The 12,956-nt window shown below is 34.8% G+C and overlaps 1 long non-coding RNA gene across 1 annotated transcript in view; it reads left to right on the plus strand.

The window, feature by feature from the left end:
* The first annotated feature begins 7,925 nt into the window (after positions 1–7,925).
* The window catches only part of LOC141511191 (uncharacterized), a 52,956-nt gene continuing 47,925 nt past the window's right edge, over positions 7,926–12,956 (plus strand). Inside the window, exon 1 of the long non-coding RNA XR_012475285.1 lies at positions 7,926–8,014. This is a non-coding gene — a long non-coding RNA (uncharacterized LOC141511191). The remainder of the gene's footprint in view (positions 8,015–12,956) is intronic.

Here is a 12,956-nt window from a genome sequence, read left to right on the forward strand (position 1 = left end):
TATTTGGAGATACTGTTTCTCAAAACTAAAGTCTCTGAGCAGACTGTGACCTGAAATTTTCATAGCTGCAATCTTTTGCAATCTGGTGATCTCACCCTCTGACAAAGTGAATTGCTTTGACTAGTGTCAAACTTTGACTAGTCAAACTTTGACTAGTCTTGAGTCATATATACTCCCCCTATTTCCCAGGTACTTGAAAGTCAATTTTCTGCAGTCTAAAACCATCCATCATAGCAGCTCACAATCCTTATTTTCTTGAACTGAACCAGGAACTGCACTCCTCTTCCTGCCAGACTAACTGATTCTGTACCCTGCTTAACCAGTCACAAGAAGCAGTGATCCTTAGGCAAGGATTCTGATGATTTAAGAACTGTTTCCAGGGGACCCAAGAACACCTGAATTGTCCCAAAAAAGTAACAACCTGTGAACTGTTATTCAAGACCTAAGAATGATAGTGTTGTGGTCCAGCCCACTTGTGTTTTTTATGTTTATAAGCCCTATATTCCTTTGCCCTAGCATGTTAAGCCATTCTTCTTGGTAAAGGGGTGGAGGAGGGTGTTGGAGATGGTTCTGCTTAAAAGCATTTTCCTCATTCTGAAATAAATTAAATATCTATTTGATTCCCGATTCTCCTCTCTACTCCGGCTCTGGTCAGTTCTGGTCCAGTTGACATTAATTGGTATTAGAAGTGGAATTGAAAAGAACTGGGTCAATGGACTTTCTGATTCCAATAGGAATTGACTAGGTACCACCAAGGATTTAGTTCTCTGGAGTCCAACCACTTTTGTTTGATGGGTCCTTTGCCCTTTGTTCCTACTTCAATATCCAATTTTATCCTTTCATTGAGCTCTACTTTATTTGTGAGTAAAATACCAAGGCTCCCTCCCATTCATTCAGGGTCCCTCTGGGCTCTCTGCACACCCTGTAAAATTGTAACAGCTTGAGTGCCCATACCAAACCAGTTCTGTTTCTATTTGTTTTGTCATTTTGTTTGTGTCTCTGTCTTTGTAAAATGTGACAATTTATTTCATGAACTACCCTGAAAGATTTGAAATGAAGCTAGCCAGAAAAAACTTCTAAGGGTTGTAGCCAGAGAATTTAGAACATTGGAAAGATTACTAAATTTCCTTAGTTCAAGTTGTTATCCCAGTAAGCAGGAATACCTCCCATTTTTTAATTTCTATGAAATATTAGGTTATAAAAAGAAAAAAATCCTGATAGCAGTTTTTTGTCACTTCAACATTGACCAAGTTGTAATTACAGAAATAAAGTTAGATAATCAATATTTGTAGAATCACTAAAAGAATCGTGTAAGATTTTAAGATTTGAAAATTAATCTTTTTTATAAATCAGTTCATTTTCTAAGATTCTTTTTTGTTTAAATTTTATTTACTTAAGTCAATGGGGTTAAGTGGCTTTCCCAAGGTCACATAGCTAGGCAATTATTAAGCATCTAAGGCCGAATTTGAACTTAGGTCCTCCTGACTCCAGGGACAGTGCTCTATCCACTGTGTCACCTAGCTGTCCTCCTGGAAATTAATCTTTAAGGAATTTGGAAATTAATCATTTTAAGATTGCAAGAGAGAACTACTTAGACTTTGGAGTAATTTCCAGAATTCATACCAGTTTGAAACAACTTAGTAACTTTTGGGGTACCACTCTGCAGAATTTGTTTTAAGGAAAAATGAGGATTTAATCATAAAAAAATTAAACATATTTGGTAAAAAAAAAAATGATAGTTTCAGTGTTCCAGGACAATGAAGGAAGTAGTTCCAGAATGAAGAAAAAATAGGTAGCTTGCACCATATAGCAAGGAAAGTGTTCCTTAACCTTTCACTTTTTACCCTATTTTATTAATAATCTTCTACTACACAAATTAAACTGACAGTTTTTAATTGACAACATTCTGACATGAAGTATTGAGACTTCAGCAATTACTTGCAGAGGAGAATGAAATTAGTAAGAAAGAAGTTAGAGATGTTAAAAAAGAAATTTTTCCTTGCAACTTTCCTGTAATTATAATGTCCTGTCTCTCACTGAATCTATTCTGCACCATTAGGACAGGTAAGTATATTCCCTTTAATCAACAATAGATGAAAGCTAGAAGTTTTTTTTTTTAACTGTAAGAATTCTAGTCACTGAAAAGCAGAATATAGAATAAAGGTTAGGGTACATTTTTTTTGCTTTAAAAAAGGGCAAAGCATCTCAGGAAGTATTGGGGGTGCCCCCAAAACCAGTGAAATGTGGCTCTGGGGAGGAATGACAAGAGGAGGGTGATATTCAATCAACCTCTCTGCTTTCCCCACTCAGTTCCCCTGAGTCATGCATGTATCTCACTTGTGGGATTGCTAACAAGACCATTGCAGCCTATGTCTTTCTGGTATCCCCTCTTATCTCAGAACAGATTTAGAAAAGAGAATGCTGGAGACTTTAAGGAAAACTAATTATTATCTATCTAATAGGGGTAGGGCAGCAGCTACAGTGGGGCCCCATACTGGCAGTGGCCTCAGTGGCCTGTACTCATGGGCGTCCTCCAACCTATCTCTTTAGGCAAGCCTGAAGGATCATTTTGATGCAGGACAAATTGTCCATTCTGCTCCAACAGCTACAAGTAGCCCCAAAGTTGCAACTATATAGGGATCAAGTCCTACATTTACACTGCTACCAGGAACAACTATTAATGGGAAGAATCTGGTATCAGCCATCCCAGCCCCTGGCAATATCCTCTGCAGTATCCTCTGCAGTATCCCTGCAAAATCCATTTTGTGTCTCCAAAGGGGGCCTAAATTTTGGTTGGTCCTCTGTTTTGGTTGTATTAACTTACTAGTTGTTCAGTCTTAGCAATTGATCTTAACTCTGTTTGCCACAGTTTACTCATCTGTAAAGAGAAAAAGAATAATGGTATCCACCTTCCAGGGTTTGTTATTGTGATATCAAAATGACATAATGATAGCAAAGTGCTTAATACAATGACTGGTATTTGCTGAGCACCATATTATAATATCTAATTGAACATAATTGTTCCATGCCTGACAACTCAAAAATAGTTTAAAAAATGTCAAAGGTAATAAGATCAATAACCTTTGTATACTAAAATTTGGAAATGCAATTGATATCTAAAATTTATTTTTATATTATCATTGTATTTTAAAATTGTATTATGTTTCTAAATATTAAAATCTATATTGTAGATCTAATTGTGATTGTATTATTTCTCAATCTACATTTTAAAATTTAAGAGACCAGTGGAAAACATAAACACTATTAGACAAAACTTCCCTTTTAGTTTAGGAACTTAGTTTATTTTTTTGGGGGGGTTGCAAGGCAAATGGGGTTAAGTGCCTTGCCCCAGGCCACCCAGCTAGGTAATTATTAATTGTCTGAGGCAGGATTTGAACTCAGGTACTCTTGTCTCCAGGGCTGGCACCCTATCCATTGTGCAACCTAGCTGCCCCCAGGAATTTAGCTTTTAAAAGAATGTGATAAAAATTTAATATTTGAAAATTGTGAAATGTTTAAAGAGATTTATTTCATTATAAAACAATAGTAATATTTACTATAATAGCAAATTTACAATTGAAAATGTTGACTATATGAAAGCGAACAAGGTGGTTTAAAGGTGTAACTTCAACGTAATAATGGGTCAACTACAACATTTGCTGTAGATCCAAAGCCCCAGAATAAAGGTAATTTAATTTATAAATAAAAGATGAATAATAGCATTACTTCTTAGGTAACATCAGGAAAGTTATTCAAGTCCTAAGTTATAATCAGTGAAATTTTTCTATTTAAGGTAGCTTATTATGGTATTCCTGGAACTGTAATTTACTATTTTTTGAGCTTTGTTTACTGACATAATTGTCCGAATTCTCATAAAACCAATAGTAGAAAATGGCAAGTGCTATCATCTGGGAACTGCTAAAGATGGAGCTTTGTGCTTGAGAAAGGTATTGGGGATGACCTAGGTCATGGCCTCTGTAGGATCCTCCTGACTCTATTTTCCCATTGGGCTATTTCTTTGCTAAAAAAAAAAATTCTCACCTAATCCTTGCTTTTAACTCTCTGTAACTCCATGATTAGCTATCAGTTATGACTCATGCCTGGAATCAAACAGAATAAAGGAAAGTTTTTTTCCCCTCAACAGAGGAAGATTTTCCTTGTTATAATATATGAAACTGTTATAACTATGTCCCCTTTTCCCTTTAATAGAAAACTTCTATAATAAAGAAGTTTAATTAGTATAATACTAAATCTTTTAAATAATAGATTGATACTGGGACAGCTCTGAATTACATAATAAGGTGCAAATATGAACATGCTACAATTTTTGTGATAAAATTATAATATATGGATGATCTCCTAAAGAGGAAATGATTAAAGAAAGTAATGCAATGTGCGAGTTTTCTAATTAAATGGATTAGAAAATTTTGAGAAAAGCAATTGAACTAGATTGCTTTCTCTAAGATAAATATATATGTAAAATAATCTAAGATTTTATCAATTAATGATTAGATTTTACACATAAATTATATGTGTAATACTACATAAAGTGAACTTATTTTCCATTTTTAAAATGTTTATGTGATAATTTTAAAAAGCTAAACAGGCCATTAAAAAAACCCACTAGGATCAGATTTAAAAAAAGATAGATTTACAAGTGAATTCTGTCTGCCATTTAAAGATCAACTAAAAGACTTCTGACCAAGATGGCGGGGAGAAGATAGACACTAATAGGTGCTTTCTCTTTCCCCTCAGAAATAACATGAAAGAAACCTCTCAATAGAAATCTGATCAACAAAACCCAGAAAGAGAAGCTAGGAGAAGATCACAGACCAAGAAGATCTGTCTCCATGGGTGAAGTGGGAGACGAGAGCAGAAGATCAGTGCTGGCCATGGCAGCTGGGGGAGGCCAGAGGATCAGCCTGAGCTGTGGAGACTTCAGTGAGTAACTGGTGCAAGATCCAGCTTTAGCTGAGGAGTCTGTAGTTGGGGGAGAAAAGTTACAGGAGGGTGAGTTCCAGCAGAGTCTCAGAGCATGTCTGGAGAACCACTAGCTGGACCAGGGACCTGAGCTCCCTACTATTGCCAGGGCCCTTTGCCCAGAACAAACAATAAACAACCCCTTCCCCCCACCCCAACCCCTCTGGGAGGCAGAGCTCACTTAACAGAAACAGGGCCCAGCCAAGTGCTCAAGGTCAACTCAGACCCTGCTGCTGAGGACCTCACTCCAGAGAAAGCAACCAGCACCCCCTACTGTATGGCCCTCGGAATTACTAAGCCAAGTGAATAAAACCTCTAGGATCCTCAAAAGCAAACCTCTGAGAGCCAGTTCCCTGCCAACACAAGATGAAAAAGGCCAGAGAAAAGGGGGGGCCCATAGAGAAATACTTAGAAGTGACAGATTCTAACCCAAAGAGATCCAGCACTGCTGAGGAGAATATAAATTGGTCTCTAGCACAGAAAGGCTTCTTGGAAAAAATCAGGAAGGAGTTTAAAAATCAATTGGAAAAATTGGGAAAATAAACTCAAGAGAAAATTAACACATTGCAAGAGAAAATTAACATCTCACAACAAGAAATCAAACCCTTATAAAAACAATTGGACAAATAAATAATGAGAATAACTCTCTCAGATCCTCAGTTGTGCAAATGCAAAAAGAAAATGATTCTCTCAAATCCTCAAATTGAGAAAATTCAATAAGAAAATGATTCTCTCAAATCCTCAACTGGGTAAATGCAAAAAGGAAATGATTCTCTCAAAACTACATTTGGGCAAATAGAAAAGTCCTTCAAAAACTGGAATGGACCAACTGAAAAAGAAGTCACAAAAAATAAATGAAGAAAAATCTTCTCCTCTAAAAAAAAAGAATGGCACTGGTGGAAACTAATGACTTCATGAGACAACAAGATTGTCTTAAACAAAACCAAAAGATGGAAAAAATAGAAAAAAATGTAAAATGCCTCACCAGCAAAACCACTGACCTGGAGAATCGATCGAGAAGGGAGAATCTGAGAATTATTGGCCTTCCTAAAAACATTGAAGAGAAAAACATTGGAAAATTAAGTGAATGTCCTTCAATTGGGGAATGGCTTAACAAACTATGGTATATGTATGGAAGGGAACACTATTGTTCTATTAGAAACCAGAAGGGTTGGGAATTCAGAGAAGTCTGGAAGGATTTACATGAACTGATGCTGAGTGAGATGAGCAGAACCAGAAGAACATTGTATACCCTAACAGCAACTTGGGGGTGATGATCAACCTTGATGGACTTGCTCATTTCACTATTGCAGGAATCGGGGACAATTTGGGGATGTCTGCAATAGAGAATACCATTTCTATCCAAAGAAAGAATTGTGGAGTTTGAACAAAGATCAAAGACTATTATCTCTAATTTTTTTAAAAAAAAAAGTTATTTTATGTAATTTAGCTATCTCATACTAAGTATTAAACAAGTATGCCCACTGTCACCAGTATTATTCAGTATTGTATTGGAAATTCTAGTAATAGCTATAAAGAAGTATCAAATATTCTGGTTCTGGCTAAGAGATAGAAAAATAGCTTGATATTTTTGTTTTGCTTTTATTTTTAAAACATATTATATCAGGCACAGGACATAGGTAAGGACAGAAATAGCAAATGGTATATAATTTGAGATTTTCTGAAATTTCAAAATTGAGATACAAATTTAAATGAGTGAATTAGAAAATATACTAAGTCTGAACCTCTAGAAGCAAAGCCCCTCTTAGAGCTGTCATGAAAATAAGCATATTGTTCAAGAAAATATGTGGGAACCAGATAACTACATGACATATCTATGACTCAAAATGTGTTGAGTAAATAGAAATACAGAATGGGATACAAAGATCCCAGGAGACTTGAATTTACCTTTGATTTTTGACTCAAGATGCTTATGTTTAAGTTTTCTAAATAACCTTGCTGACATGTAAATATCCCCCTTTTCAGAACTAAGCCATTGTGAGCCCTCTAAGTATTGTGAAATGTACCTGGAAATGTAATTATGAAATTATGGGAATTGGGTGAGAAACTTTCTTTGAACCTGACCCTGCATGACTGGGAAGCTGTATATGTCTATATGCACAACTGCACATCAGAAACAACCCATTTGTCTTATCTGAAAACTATCAATCATTGCTTTTAAGAACTCCTACTAGGTCTTCCCACAGCTGCCAAACTTGTGGGTATGAAGTTATGTGCCCTCCCACCAAGGTTCTGATTCAATTAGGTACTGGAATTTTCTCCCTCTATATTCTTTTCCCCTTCCCCAGCCCCTTTTCTGTTTATGAGCAAACAATGGCTAGCAATGATACCTGGGAATCAACATCCCCAATAGGTCCCTTTGAGGATCCAACTCCATGGGCAACATCTCAGCCAGGTCTAACTGGCCTCTCATAGCATCTTGGTTTATATCTGCTTGTTCTTTATTGGCTAAAAATATAGAGGTTTTTTCAGACCTTTCTTTAATTAAAAGGGGGAAATGTCAACATATTAAGAGACATACTGTTTCTCAGAACTAAGGGCCCACGAACAGGCTATGCCTTGAGTTAGACATATCAATCCATTGCACTCTGGATGATCTCACCCTCTGGCAAAGTAAATTGTTTTAACTAGTACCTGGTGTTCCCTGAGGAATTTAGTTCCCCCTATTTCTCAGGGACCTGAGAATCAATGTGCTATGGTCTAAAACCATCCATTACATCTTATAACTCCCAATTGAAATGAACCAAGTACTGCACTCCTCTACCTTCCAGACTACTCTGATTCTGTACCCTACTGAACCAATCATAAGCCTCAGTGACCCTTATGGAAGGATTCTTAAGAATTGACTGTTGCTATGAGATTCAAGAATTCCTCCCTTGTCCCAAGAAATATCAACCTTGAACTCAAGACCTAAGAATGATTATATTGTAATACAGCCCACCATAGGGTTGCTTGAAGTCCAGTTGAGAATGTTTAACCTAAGAATCAGGTTAGGCTGATAAAGAATATTGAAGTAAGTAAAATAAGATTTTAAAATTATAGGGGGGAAAGGGGATAGTATATCTTTTGAGGTATGGAATGATGATAATAACAAAAAATGTACAACAATTTAACATTTTACTTCCATTTCAGAATGGTTTTTAGACTAGACTAGAAAATGCAGAAAAATTGTTAATCGAAAATTGAAATTCAAAATAACTACATAAAACAATATCTAAGTTATAAGATCCAATTACTAGACATAGGGAGATTACATACCAGTTGTAAGAGGAAATTATTGTGTGACTTTAACAAATAGCATCAGTACTTGAAGTATCTTGAGAATAGGAAAAGTATCAAGTCACTAGCAAAGGGAAAATGTTTAAATTTTAATAAATGAAAGAGTGGAATTTGCAAACTAATGCTCAGAAAGACTTGTGTAAGAAATCAAACAAATAATTAGCAAGTTAAAAAGTTACTTTGAGAGATACCCTGTCCAGGATTAGAAAGGTGCTAGTTCAATTATATTTTGCCCAAGTCAGACCGCTTATTATATTTATTTTTGGACATCATATTTAAGGAAGGACACATAAATCAGATTTTGATCTCAAGATGACAACAACATGATAATCTATAAATCATGCTATATGAGGATTAGGTGGAGGATCATAAATGAGGAAAACTGAATGAATGCTTGGAGGTGTCATGATAACTATTTTAATCTGTAGAGACAATTCTTGTTCAATTATTCATTGAATTGGATGGCCTCTTCTTGAGTTTTTGTGACTCAGAAATGTGATTTGGAAGATAAAAAAGATAGAGGCTAAGTAGTTTAATACAAAAGTATCAAAAACAAAATATTACTATATATTTCAAAACAGATTAAAATGGAATTGAAGCACTTTATACCAAGATAAGATTGATATGGGTAAAGGATTTGGTACTGTACAAATTTAGTACTATACTAATTTAGAAATTAGTACAGATTTACAACATAAAAGTTGATACTATAAACCAATTAGAGAACAAGGAATAGTCTCTCTGTCAGATCCATTGAACAGGGAGAAGTTTATGATCAAACAAGAGATGGAGAACCTTATGAATTACAAAAGGGATAAATTTGAATACATTAAAATTTTTGTTCAAAAAACCCATGCAACCAAGTTTAGAAGAAATACAGAAATTTTTCTGATATAGGACTCATTTCTAAAATATGTAGAGAACTCAGCTAAATTTATAAGAACACAAGTCTTTCACACACACATACACACACACACACATATATATATGTATATATATATATATATATATATACATATATATATATATGTATATATATATATATAGTAAAAGGATATGTGTAGGCAGTTTTCAGTTGAGGAAGTTACAGTTATCTATAGTCATTTGAAAAAAAATGCTCCAAACCATTTGATTAGAGAAATTCAAATTAAACCAACTGGAGGTGCTACTTCACTATCAGATTGGCTAAAATAACAAAAAGGAAAATGATCAATGTTGAAGAGGATATGAGAAAAACTGGAATACTATTGAACTGTTAGTGGAGTTGTGAACAAATCCAACCATTCTGGAGTGCAATGTATAACTATGACCAAAATGCAATAAAATTCTGCATACACTTTGATTCAGCAATACACTACTAGGTCAGGGGTGGCTAGGTGGTGCAGTAGATAGAGCACAGGCCCTGGAATCAGGACTACTTGAGTTCAAATCCAGCCTCAGACACTTAATAATTACCTAACTGTGTGGCATTGGGCAAGCCACTTAATCCAATTGCCTGGCAAAAAAATACCTAAAAAAAATACACTGTTAGGACTCTATTCCAAAGAGATCATAACAAAAGGGAAAAGATCTACATGGATTAAAATATTTATAGTGGCTCATTTTGTAGTGGCAGAGAATTGGAAATTAAAGGGACGCCCATCACTTGGGAAGTGAGTGTACAAGTTATGGTATAAGAATGTGATGGAGTACTATTGTTCCATAAGAAATCATGAGTGGCTGAACTTCAGAAAAGCATAGAAAGACTTGCATGAAATAATGCAGAATGAAGTGCACATAAATAGGAGAACATTGTACACATTAACAGAAACATTGTGAGATAATCAACTATGATGGCTCTAGCTCCTCTCAGCAGTTTCAGCGATCAAAGATAATCCTAAGAAACCTGTTATAGAAAATGCCATTCACACCAGAGGGGGGAAAATACCTATGGATTCTGAATATAGAGCAAAGAATAATATATATACACTTTTTAAAACTTCTTTGTTTTTTTCCTGTCTCATGTTTTCCACTCCATCCCTTGGTTCTAATTCTTCTTTCCCAATATGGCTAAAATGAAAATATATTCATGGCAATTTTACATGTATAACATATCAAATTGTACACTATCATGGGGTGGATTGAGGAAAGGGAGGGTAGTAGAAAAATGTGGAACTCAAAAGCTAAAGGACAGATGTTAAAAAACTTCTCTGCATATAATTGGAAAAATAAAATAAATAGCCATATATATCAAAAATGGAATTAGGAAATATTTAATTAAATAAAGTGTTATTGAATATAGGAATGCTGATATTTAGTTTTCTAAATCCATATGCTGGCCAAAGGGATCCTCATATGTGGAGATATACATATACATATACATATACATATACATATACATATACATATACATATACATATACATATATAGACATATATATAGACATATATATAGACATATATATATATATATATATATATATATATATATATATATATATATATATATATATATACAGGTTTCAAAGATGTAGTGAATAGAGTCAGGATCTATAGTGATGTCAGAGACAGGAAGACAAGAGTTTGAATTCTATCTCAATTAATGTCTGTGGAAATGCCATTCACACTCTGATAACTTAAGTTATCTCAGGCATACAATGAGTGAAATGATAGTTCAAATTGCAAAAATACCTTTAGAGGTTATATGTAATGTGCTTTGCAAAACTTAAAGTATGCAAATGTTAGTTGTTAGTTAGATAATTCTGACTTGAGTAGCCACTTTAGCCTGGAAGAGGGAGTTTCAATACATTTTGCTTTTGCTGCTGCTGCAGTTGCTATTGCTGTAAGGCAGGGAATCAAATTCAAATAGCATTTTGGTTAGTTCCTAAGTTTTAACAATCTGAGATCTATAGTCTCTCTTCAACAAACATGTGTGAGTCTAGTCTTCCTGTAGATCTGCTTAGAATCTGAGGAACAAATTTGGACAGATTTTAAGAGATTGTTTTACATTTCAATTATTTTTGATGCCCTCCATAGTAATTGGTTCACTGGATATTTGAAGATTTCTACTCTCAAAGAGATTTAGCATATATATATATATATATATATATATATATATGTATATATAATAAATATATGGATTAACATGTAACTTTCTGCTGTTTTCAGATTCAAATTTTAAGTTGATGAAATCTTTTACTATTTAAAAAGTTTTTAAAAATAATTCATAGCTTTAACACATATTTACTATTTTAGAATTAATAAATATTGATTCAAGAAGGGAATCTGATAAATAACTAATGATCTAAATAAGGAAGCCTAGGTACTTCTGGGCTTGCATGTACCATGTATTTCCCAGGTATGGAGAACTCCAGATTCAATGTATTCTATGGTTTGTGCTCTGAAGGCTAAAATGTATGAACCCTAAAATAAAGTTTTTAATAGGAATTGTGTAGTCAGAGAACTAGCCTGTATTAAGTGTCAATTATATGCTAATTGCTGGGGATGCAAAGAAATGAAAAAAAAGACATTTCTGCTTTCAAGAAGCATACAGTTTAATGAAGCAAAAACATGTAGACAAATGTACAAACAAGATATAGGTAAATAAATATGGGAAAGTTGTAGATATTCCATAGAAGAAAAGAACTAGACTAAAGGGTCTGGGAAGAATTCTTGCAGATGATTATTTAAGTGAAATTTTAAGTAAGTCAAGAATCAAATATGAAGAGGAATGGAAGGAAGCTGGGAAAATTATCAGAGCCAGGAGACGAATTGTCTTGTTTATAGACTATCAAGGAACAGATGCACATCCTAGATGGCAGAGAAAAGTCAGGGATGAGTCTGAGTTCTTTTTAAATTCTCTTCAAAAAGCTTTAAATAAAAAAAAATTCTAAAATGAATTCTAGATTAGCAGAACCCACAAAAATACAGGGTTGAATACTTTTCTACCACAAGATAACTTAGGTCAACTGTACCAATGCAGTCCATGACCCAGGAAACCAGTAACAGGGCTTGAGAGTGTGTGTGTGTGTGTGTGTGTGTGTGTGTGTGTGTGTGTGTGTGTGTGGTGTGTTTCTGAATTAGTGACAGAAGTGGAACTTCTGGATGTCTGAGGCCACAAATGATAAGAGAATGGGACAGCTGGTCAGAAATGGATTAGAGGGTCCCTTTATGGGCATTGGATGCAGCATTCTGTTGTATGATCTATACTCAGATACAAGTCATAGTCCTGGGGAAAGTAAAGCACTAACATATCAGAGCTTGATGCTATAAGGGAGTGGGACCTTGGTCACAGTTCTAGGTAGAAAAGAGTGCTTGTGGTCACTCACAGTCTAGAGTACAGTGAAGGAATATAGTAAATATGTATCTCATCAGTTCATACCACCTTGGAAAACTAAAAACTTACACACACACACACACACACACACACACACACACACACACACAAACATACTCAGAACAAGCTCTGAAAATAGCTACACAAGAATCTGAAGCTTGGGACAATGTATAGACCATACAACAGATGCTGAATCCAATGCCCATAAAGGGGCCCTCTAATCCATTTCTGACCAGTTGTCCCATCCTCTTATCATTTGTGGCCTTAGAGCAAACAACAACAAAAAACCTTGCCAAAGAAAGTTACTAGGAAGGCAGGAAACATCAAAATAAAGACTCAGAAGACAGGAAAACATCAAAAC

Source organism: Macrotis lagotis, chromosome 2 (genome assembly GCF_037893015.1).
Source record: "Macrotis lagotis isolate mMagLag1 chromosome 2, bilby.v1.9.chrom.fasta, whole genome shotgun sequence".
NCBI lineage: Eukaryota > Metazoa > Chordata > Mammalia > Peramelemorphia > Peramelidae > Macrotis > Macrotis lagotis.